This window comes from Rana temporaria, chromosome 1 (assembly GCF_905171775.1).
Source record: "Rana temporaria chromosome 1, aRanTem1.1, whole genome shotgun sequence".
NCBI lineage: Eukaryota > Metazoa > Chordata > Amphibia > Anura > Ranidae > Rana > Rana temporaria.
The window spans coordinates 62529051-62539170 of NC_053489.1; the positions used below are offsets into that span (position 1 = coordinate 62529051).

The following is a 10120-nucleotide window of genomic DNA, read 5'->3' on the forward strand; positions in this document are numbered from 1 at the left end:
TCCAGCCCTATTCACGGACGACTTACGCAAACTACATCAATTTTTAAATTTCGACGCGGGAACGACGGCCATACTTAACATTGACTAGTCCAGCTATTTAATGTAATAACTTTACGCCTGAAAACGCCTTACTTAAACGGCGTATCTTTACTGCGACGGGCGCATGTACGTTCGTGAATAGGCGTATCTAGTCATTTACATATTCTACGCCGAACTCAACGGAAGCGCCACTTAGCGGCCAGCCTAAATATTGCACCCTAAGATAAGACGGTGCAGGCTGTTGTATCTTAGCTAGGTTTAAGTGTATCTCAGTTTGAGAATACACTTAAACTTAGGACGGCGCAGATTCCGAGTTAGGTCGGCGTATCTACTGATACGCCGGCCTAACTCTCTCTGAATCTAGCTAAAAGAGATGTTTCACAGTGGTAAATGTAAGAACAATGGCAGAATGGGCCAGAGTAAAACGGCCCAATACTTACCAATGAACAAGACCAGAGTTTCCATCGCTGCACCCCCAAATGGACGGCAGCAGCCAGAGTATGGCACTGGAGCTGAGAGGGATAAAACAGACACAGATACCCCCAGGGGGGAAGCCAGGCGGCAGACATGGCATGGGTGAAGGTGAATGGTCCTAATTGTCTCAGTCAGGGCCGTCTTTACCGCAGGGCAAAAAGGGGCAGCTGCCCAGGGCCCAGTCATTGTTGGGGGCCCAAAACAGCTGCCCTGTCAATCCCGCGGTGCCTGCTAGTGTTTTGTTCCAGACGGAATTCAGCCACCTTCGGCGATGCTCTGTCCCGTGAAGCACTGCCTCTGTATTTACAAGTAAAAGTGTTCATTTCCCCGCGGCCGCTCAAACCCCTCCCTCCTCTATACATCGATCTCTATGAGAGAGCAGTGGAGGGAGGGGTGGGGGAAGCTACACGAGCACTGAACGCTATAGGAGAGCAGAGGAGGGAGGGGCGGGGAATCCTCACAAGAGCCGAATGCTATAGGACAGCAGAGGAGGGAGGGGCGGGGTATCTACACAGAGAGAAGCTTCTCCTGACTGCCAGCCTACATGGACACACTGTGAGTACTCTGCAGCTCCACTCTGAAATTTTCTAGGTGGTGGGAGAGGAACTGGGGGGAGTTCTGGACTGGGGAAGCAAGCTTTGTACTGTGGGGGGGGGGGTGTACACAGCGCACCCCATACACAGGCACCCCTCACCCCTGCACTCCGCACACACAGCGCACCCCTCAGCCCTGCACTTCGCACACACAGCGCACCCCTCAGCCCTACACTCTGCACACACAGTGCACCCCTCAGCCCTGCACTCCGCAAATGTTTGCCCAGGGCCCAATCAACATTAAAGACGGCCCTGGTCTCAGTATGTGACTTGATAGATATCAGCTTTAAACATAATGTATATGTCTCAATGATTTGCCAAAATTAGTAAGATACACGTCAAGTTATATATTATAATAATATTTTTGTATGAGAGCATGTATACTCGAACATAAGTATGTATAACATGCCTTACTAAATAAGCAAAGTAGACAAAGGTTGTACAATTGTTTGTATAGAAACATGTGTGGACTAACCTGATTCAATAATGGAGCAGACATAGAGACCACGGCCCGGATTCAGAAAGATTGCCGTAAGTTTAGGCGGGCGTAGCGTATCTCATATACGCTACGCCACCGTAACTTTGAAAGGCAAGTCCTGTATTCAGAAAGAACTTGCGCCCAAAGTTACGACGGCGTAGCGTATATGGGTCGGCGTAAGCTGGCCTAATTCAAAAAAGGCTGGTAGGGGGCGTGTTGTATACTAAACAGTCGTGACCCCACGTAATTGACGTTACTAACAAACGGCGCATGCGCCGTCCGTGAAAGTATCCCAGTGTGCATGCTCCAAATTACGCTGCAAATAGTCATTGCTTTAGACGTGAACGTAACTTACGCACAGCCCTATTCGCGTACGACTTATGCAAACGACACAAAATTTTACGCTGGCCCGACGTCCATACCTAACATTGGCTACGCCTCATAGAGCAGGGGTAACTATACGCTGAAAAAAGCCTTACGTAAACGACGTAAAAAAATGCGCCGGGCGCACGTACGTTTCTGAATCGGCGTATCTAGCTCATTACCATATTCCACGCGTAAATCTACGGAAGCGCCACCTAGCAGTCAGCGTAAATATGCAACTTAGATACGACGGCGTAAGAGACTTACGCCGCTCGTATCTAGGCAACTGTGAGGCGTATCTGATTCTATGAATCGGGCGCCGAGTTGCGACGGCCCGCATTCGGAGTTACGACGGCGTATCTGTAGATATGCCGTCGTAACTTCTTTCTGAATCTGGGCCCATGGGTAAGAAAGTAAATCCTGAAAAAATGTGTTTGTCTGGGAAATCAATCCCTATAGTGCGGAAAAAAGCAGTTTTAAGCCCAGGTTCACACTGGGCTGCGGGAGTTCAGCTGAACTCGCATGTTTTCACTCCCGCTGGCAGTCCCAATTTCGGCTGCGATTATAGAGACATCTGTGCAAAAAGTAGTACAGAAACTACTTTTTGAAAACGGTGCAGCGTTGCACCGATTAGGACGGCACCATTGCCGGCAATTTGCGGCAAATACTGCCGTTTTGACATGCGATTTGACATGCCAAATCGCATGTCAAAACGCACCAGTGTGAACCAGGCCTTTATGAAACAAAAAAAATGGAGGGAATGCAGATGAAGCACCAGGTGAGTGCCAGGATGGGGAAAGTCACATACTGAGACAATTAGGACCATTCACCTTCACCCATGCCATGTCTGCCGCTTGGCGTCCCCCCTGTGTCTGTTTCCTCCCCCTCAGCTCCCGTGCCATACTCTGGCTGCCATTTGGGGGTGCAGCGACGGAAACTCTGATCTCGTTCATTGGTAAGTATTGGGCTGTTTTACTCTGGCCCATTCTGTCATTGTTCTTACATTTACCACTGTGACACATCTCTTTATCTCTTTATCCCATCCGCATTCCACCCCTGATGAGCGAGCAATGATCTCGCGAAACGTGCGTCGGGTTTTCTGATGTGTGCATTTGTATAGACTGCATTGTATAACGTCTGTATCAATTCTAACTATTCTCTTTATTATGTGAAAATTCATTGGCTGAGCTATTATGCGGTATTATTCATGTATGTACATCAATTTTAATAAACATTTATACTGTTACTACTTTTGTTACTCAGTGGCAAACTGTGAACACCTCATTTAAAGTCCCAAGGGCGACTCTTATTTCTGTATATGTATATAGGGATGGAGGTGCATCACTGGTGACTGCAGACCTTTTATTTTTGTTTCTAATGATGGGGACAACTCCTGATGTGTCTCTGGTACAGGAAGTGAAGGGAAATTCCCTAAATGCTAAGTTTCTGAAACAGACAGCAAAAGCCTAACTATTCTTTATAAAAAAAAAAAAGGTTTTGAGTTTGAATAAAAAAACAACAACAAAAAAACCCTGTTCCTTTAAGGCATGAACTATAGTACAGTGCTTGTGCTGTGTAATTTATCCCTTCCTATGTTGTAATATACCTTATTGATCATACATGTTCCTGTGTCCCCCTGTCTGTGCTAACCGCGATAATCATGGCTGCTGAGCCATGATACCGTGGTCCGTTTACGTGCCTCCATAAGCCCGCTCTTTGCTTTGCTTCTCTCCCCTCTCCCCCTCCCTCCCTGCCTGTCAGCATTAGAGCAGTTCTCCTCCCCGCTCCTCCTACCGCTATTCAACTGCAATATGCCGCATATATACTTGTATCCCCTCTGGATTACGCTGCCAATAATTACAGTGTGTGTGTTTTCTTAAAATGAAAAGGCTAAATACCTTTTCCCACACTGCCGCTATGTGGTCACGTGATCACAGGGGAATCTTGGCCCCTCCCACTTCCTTCCATAGATCATGGAAGGAGAGCAGAGGAGGATCACGTGACCACACAGCTCCGGTGTGAGAAAAGGTATTTAGCCTTTTAATTAAAAAAAACCCCACATACTGTAGTTATTTGCGACATAATCCAAAGGGAATACACGTAAAGTCACAGTTAGGTGGATTCAGATATCAGATACGCTTAAATTAGGCTAAGATACGAGCGGCGTAAGTCTCCTACGCCGTCGTATCTTAGGGTGCATATTTACGATGGCCGCTAGGTGGCGCTTCCGTTAAGTTTGGCGTAGAATATGCAAATTACTAGATACGCCGATTCACGAACGTACGTGCGCCCGTCGCAATTAGTTACGCCGTTTGCGTTAGAGATACGCCGGCGTAAAAATAAAGCTGCTCCCTAGGTGGCGCAGACCATGCAAGGTATGGACGTCAGAACAGTCCTATCTTTTTACATCGTTTGCGTAAGTCGTACGCGAATCGGGCTGGACGTAATTTATGTTCACGTCGGAACAGCGTAATTTGGAGCTAATAATATGCACACTGGGATATGTCCACGGACGGCGCATGCGCTGTTCGTAAAAAACGTCAATCACGTCGGGTCACGAGTAATTTACATAAAACACGCCCCCCTCATCCTCATTTGAATTAGGCGCGCTTACGCTGGACCATTTACGCTACGCCGCCGTAACTCAGGAGGCAAGTGCTTTGTGAATACAGCACTTGCCTCTCTGACTTACGGCGGCGTAGCGTATATGCGATACGCTACGCCGCCTCAAAAGTGAGCCGCCCTACCTGAATCCAGCTAAATGTCACTTTACAAACACCTTAAAGCAAAACAGAGCCAGGTAATTTTGTATATATATATAGAAGAAGATCAGCAATGGCAGTCCTGTACTCAGTAATAGCCTGATTTGTATGCTAATTTCAGATGGGTAAATCTAAAATTGAAGCTTCATCCTGTAATATTCGACTCCACGAGGTTTATCCAACACATAAATTGTATATACAAATTCAATGTATTTTTAGGGCAGAGAAAATGAAACGAGTTGACATTTATATACAGTTTATGTTGCAATAAATCTAACTTTTGGACTGGAATATTACAGTCAATTTTAGATTTACCTATCTCAATCACAACCCAAGGTAATTATGTAAATCCTTTGGTGTGCAGAAGCTGGCAGTCCAATATTCACATTGTCCGCAGTCACAGCACCATCATTATGTTGGATGACCTCATTCAACCAAACTTTCAGGTTCAAGGACATGGATTAGTTCAGTGGTTTGCAAGATAACTGAAATACATCACAGGTGATATTATTTGCTGCTCAGCGATTGCAGTATTCTAGTCTGCATCTCCCCAAGGTAATACATAAAACCTGGCCTGTTGGTGGGCCCTGAGGACAGGGTTGATGACCACTGGATTAGTTGATTAAAGTGGTATTAAACCATCAGCTTTTTTAGCCTAACACATTGAGCACAAACAATTCCCCATTGATAACGTCCATTAGTGACGAAACGCGTCTGGTAGGCTGCATCAGTAGAACAAAGGATGGGGCTACAGCGGTGCAAGAAACATACCAAAGAAGAATATATTAAGATACAATTTTAAAAATGTATAATATATTTAAAACAGAGTCATATTTTTAAAAGACATTAGCTTAAACCTAAGGATATGGCTCGTAAACTCCTGACATGTTTCGCCTTGTATATTGGGCTTCCTCAGGGGATGCTATCGGCCATAGGGTATCAGTCTTTTTGTATTTCTGAAACAGCACTTAGAATAAGTTCATAAATGTATTAAAAAAACTAGATTAAGTGCTAAATCCACTGAATAGCCTACAGATGGCCGCAGGTGGCAGATAAGGACCAAATTAGGTTAAGCTGTATATATATATGAATGACAGCGGGGGCAGGGATCACAAAGCAGTTTGGTTCAGATAATGTCTCAGTTTATTCACACCCTTCCCCCCTCCACATACACATTTGGCACATATTTTTAGAAACAGGTACCTGATTTTGACAGGTACCCACTCCTACTTCCTGGTAAGATCACCACACGGCGATCTACGTCATGACCGGCCCCTTTCCCTGCTGCTTTCTGGGACCTGTGTATCTCAGAAGACGACGGGACCATTTGGAAAGCGTAGGATGACTTGCGCGTGCGCAGTAGGAAACCGACTGTGAAGCTTGAAAGCTTTACTGCTGGTTTCCCTTACCGGTGCTTGCACATGAAGCCAATTAATGAATCGGCTTGGGGTGCGGACTATGCGGGATCTCTGGACAGGTAAGTGTCCTTATATTAAAAGTCAGCAACTACAGTTTTTGTAGCTGTTGACTTTTACAGGCTGCAATTCTACTTTAACAGTGGCGAATGTAGTTTCAAGAGGTCTGTTAGCTTTGAGAAGGAAGGGGGAGGAGGAGGGGAGTGCCTTTCTAACCTGGGCTAGGGAGCTGTTTGTTTCTATTGATGCACACAGCATAGGCAGACACAACTTTAGTCCCTGCATGCAATAGTGGCTCCATAGGATGCTGCAAGAAAAAGGAGCCACCCTGAAACAGGAAACCCGGGACACTGGTCATGGCTACAGCTTAAACTGAAACATAGGCAAGGATAAAAGATATAATTAGGTAGATTCAGAGAGATTGGACTAACTTTAGGGCGGCCTAGCCTAGCCTGTTTAGGCTACACCGCCGTAAATTAACTAGGCTAGTAGTGATTTTCAATCTACTTAGCTGCTAATCTACGGCGGCGTAGCCTCAAACGAGCGGGCGTAAGGGCGCCTAATTCAAATTGGTTTGAGGGGGGCGTGTTGTATGCAAATGAGGCTTGACCTCACGTTTTTTGACGTTTCTTGCTACTGCGCATGCGCCGGGCGCCTACATTTCCCAGTGCGCATTGCGGGTAAGGACGCCGTACGGGCCTATTGATTTCGACGTGTACGTAAACGACGTAACTCCCGATTCGCGGACGACTTGCGCAAACGACGTAAAAAATTCTAACCTCGCGGCAGGAACGGCGGCCATACTTTAACATTGTTATTCCACTTCATAGGTGGAATAACTTTAGGCCGCCTAAGGCCTTACAGAAACAACGTTAATCGACTGCGGCGGGCTCACGTACGTCGGGAATCGGCGTAAAAGCTCATCTACTTTCCATAGGGAAACTGCCGGGAATTGCGGCAGGAATAAAGAGAACATGTTCTATTTTTTCCTGCCAGTATTCCCGGCGGTTTTCCTGTCGGGAAAACTGAAATAGAGCATACACATGGCCAGTTTTCCCGGCCAAAAGCTTTCATGGGAAAACTGGACGTGTGTACGGCATCAAAGTGCTTTATACATTGAGGTTTTAATATCATTTTAAGTTTAGCGTTACTACTCTAGAAATACCGTTGGTATCTTTCTCAATAGAATAATCACACAGACTGCTTTGTGATGGAGGATCTGTCAGCAGCCATGACTCCGAGCTAACACATTGAAGTATACAGTAAATCCAGCTAACTCTTATTAGTCAGATGCCTGTGGGGCATTTCTCTGTGTTTATCGCTGCCAGCTTCCTGGTAACTTTTCTTTCTATATAAGAGTATGCACAGTATATGTTTCTTATAGGGCGAGGCATGCTGTATAAATCACATTCATTAATCATTTTTTAATGATCAATAACAATAGGAAAGACCTGAGCAATGCTACCATGCCACATGGATAGCGTTTGCAGTTGGTATGCCTCTGCTACAATGTAGTAATCAGAAAAAAGAAACAAAAATAATGCAATAGCTAACTCATTACTAACTTTGATGTCTTGCTACTTACATATGCAGTGATTCTGAAGTGCAGTAATGGTGGAAGACAAAGGCAGGTAACAGGAATGATCCTATTGGTGTATTCCACGTAGCTGTGAAAATACCTTCTTGTTTTATATGGAGAGCAATGCTAGTCGGGTTGCCAAGTGAGGAACAATTACTCTTCTCATAAGGTGACTTTGTTTAAAAAGGAACTGGCTTAATAAAGGGAAGCTGAAAGGGAAACTAAAATGCTCCGTTCTTGCAACAATTCCTGCGGACTTAAAGTAAACCACACGCGAGGCACCATTGCAGCGTTGTAGAAACAATGTAGAAATCTGCCTTACTTTTCACATGTATGATTCTGTTGCTAAGTATTCTGCAGTGGAATATAAGCAAAAACGGTTTGTAGCCTATACTCCATTTCCTGTGCAATCTTCAAAAAAAACAATCTAAATACATACAGGGCAAAAAAATCCTCCCTAGTTCCTATGCGACAGCCCTCAAGCTTTGGAGGGTGGCCAACTAGACACCAAGCAATAAATTAGGGTGAGGAAGGATTAGTATCCATAGGCTTGCACAGTGGGTGTGCCAGGTGTGCCAGGGCCCACTGTAATCACTACGTGCAGTACTGATTCCCTCTACTGCCCCGGGCTTCCCACAGGTTGGCCGCCCCCTCCACATTGCTGCTTGCTTTCCTCCTCTCCTTTCCCACCAGCTGCTGTGGGGGGATATTTCAGGATGGAGAATGGAGGAAGGGGCTAGTAAATACCGTATTTATTGGGGTATAGCGCGCACCCCTAAAGTTGGCCCGGAATTCCTGTGGAAAAAAGGATTTTGTACTTACAGTTTTGGTGTCTTGCGCGGTGTCCATCAGCGGCCTCGTCGGGTCCAGCGTCTGCCTGCGGCTTCGGGTGTCCTCTTCGTCGGGTCCGGTGTCCTTCTGCGGCGTCCTCCTCGCTCGTTTCCCGCGCCGAGTTTAAATACTGCGCCGGCATATACTGAGCGCAGTACACTCGGGGAGGCTCGGCTAGTTTCGCGCTCACGTCCTGTACGTCCAGGACGTGAGCGCGGGAGGAGCCGAGACTGCCCGACTATACACGAGTGTACTGCGCTCGGTATATGTCGGCGCAGTATTCAAACTCGGCGCGGGAAAGCGGGTATCGGCATATATCGCGCACCCACGATTTTGCCCTGATTTTCAGGGCAAAAAAGTGCGCGGTATACGCCGACAAATACGGTATGTCATTTACCAAATGCCTTCCTTTTCTAAATGAACACAATCCCTCACTGTGTCCATAGTACACTGTTTACTATGCTTCAGTTTGTGAATGAACAGAAAGCCACTCAGCACAGAGCACTTCCTATAGATTCACTTCCCAGTGCTTTAAGGTTCAGACCCTAATACAATAGGCTATGCACGCCTATGGTAGTATCACATGTGCCCTATATCCAGAAGTACCAGGCATTTCTTGGAGGTCTGGAACCAGCATGGGACATCTAAAGAGATTCGGTACCACCCAAGGATAAAATGACCAGTTGAACCTCACATTTGTTTTTTTTATTTCCTATTACATATATGTGCTAGAAGTAGAGTAGGCAAACCATACTCTGACTCATGCATTCGTGAATTTGTGAGTCTGCAATTGTGTAAAGGTTATTAGAGTTCAGGGCTGGATGACTCATCTCAGCAGCTCTCCGGTGCCTCCCTTGTTTCCAGAGTGTTGGAGAACATTCTGGAAGATAGTGGGTGGAGACTAGGAGGGGCTGCTCAGCAGGTGCAATTCCATAGCACAGGCAGCAGCAGGCAAAGTGAAGAGGCAAGTAGAATAGACTAGTGCGTTTCAAAAAGTAGTGCTTGCAGTAATTTCTCCACAATCTGGTGCATTTGTAGCCCATCCAAATGATGGGCTGTCAAAACCCAATAGAAGGAAATGCGCAGGTATTGCATTGGAATGTGCGTGATTTGGTGTGAACCAGTCCTTAGGGGCATGCAAACAAGGAGTTGGCCCCGGGCATCACCAAATTTCTGCACGTCACTGGACTAAAGATATTTAGAACATTGTTGAAGACCACTATACTATCTGGTGGAATTGCAATGTAAACACAATCCTGCAATGATGCCTGTTCATTTATAATAGTACACGACCAGTGCTGCTGGGCTTCCGGTTGATAGTAAACACGCACTGTGCCGGCAGATACTCACTGGAGCTGAGGCCATAAATCAAGACCCCATTACCAAAGGGAACTCAATTGTTACAGTGCACATAGGAGTTTCCTTTGGCCAATAAAAAACAGGCCCTACCTCAGGGGCAGAGGCTCTAATAGGCTTCAAAATAGGGTGGTCTCGGAGCGCAGAGAATGCGCTCTGAGCCAACCCATGCGTGTTACAATAGCAAATTAATATTCACAATTTTAACACTGACCCCAGTGACAATTTTA

At 46.0% G+C, this 10120-nt stretch overlaps 1 protein-coding gene across 2 annotated transcripts in view; it reads right to left on the reverse strand.

The window, feature by feature from the left end:
* FYB1 (FYN binding protein 1) overlaps window positions 1-7967 on the reverse strand; it is a 164611-nt gene extending 156644 nt beyond the window's left edge. Inside the window, exon 1 of one of the 2 annotated variants that reach the window (XM_040338638.1) lies at window positions 7710-7967. The gene's annotated coding sequence lies outside the window, so the exon portion shown is untranslated. The remainder of the gene's footprint in view (window positions 1-7709) is intronic. The other variant, XM_040338646.1, reaches the window with a different exon arrangement.
* Between the last annotated feature and the right edge of the window lie 2153 nt (window positions 7968-10120).